The sequence below is a fragment of the Etheostoma spectabile genome, chromosome 16, assembly GCF_008692095.1.
Source record: "Etheostoma spectabile isolate EspeVRDwgs_2016 chromosome 16, UIUC_Espe_1.0, whole genome shotgun sequence".
Classification (NCBI taxonomy): Eukaryota; Metazoa; Chordata; class Actinopteri; order Perciformes; family Percidae; genus Etheostoma; species Etheostoma spectabile.
This window is the reverse complement of record NC_045748.1, coordinates 22831936-22832710: the sequence shown is the minus strand read 5'-3', so window position 1 is coordinate 22832710 and position 775 is coordinate 22831936.

Below are 775 nucleotides of genomic sequence, written 5' to 3'. Positions count from 1 at the left end.
GGAATTATTGACTAAAATTAAAGGAAAGTATGTTGATGGATCATCACAGACTGGAATATGTCAACTTTTACTCAATACCATTTCAAAACCACTTCAGTTTTTTTCTCCAAATGCCTTACAATTGAATAAGACGCCCCAAAATTAATGAAAGTAGAGATTTGTACTGTGCCAAAGAACGTTGTGGAGTCAATCATGTTATTTTGGGGAATTAAAAGGAACATTGATATAGGAAAATGGGTCAATTGGACCCGAGGACGAAATGAGGGTTAAGATGGAGGGGCCAGGGAGCTACCTAAAAGCAATTTCAGGGGTAGCAAATCCCTTATATTAAGTTTTACATACCACCAACCCTCCATAAGTTTTGTTCTACCATAGACTACCTGTACACATATCACAATAAACCATACTATTTAATCAGTGAATTGTATGTATCCCTGTACATTAATCCTACCCCTTTTGTGATAAAGGAAAATACATCATAGATGTATTAAAATGTTTGCTACAGTCAAGGCTTAATATTATGTCGGCACTGGGTTTGTCATGAGTTTGGAGAATGGCGGACCCAAAGGCAGAGACGGTAAGCAGTGGAGTAGTTTTGATGATTTAATAACATATATATATAACGATATACAAAAACAAAGGAGTCCTGGAAAAGGCAAGCAAAAAAGTAATCCAAAATAAAGTTCAATAGAAAAAAGGAACACTACCACAAACAGGGACTACAAAACAAGAGACAAAACCCAATGATCTGACAACGGACAAGGGGAACACAAAG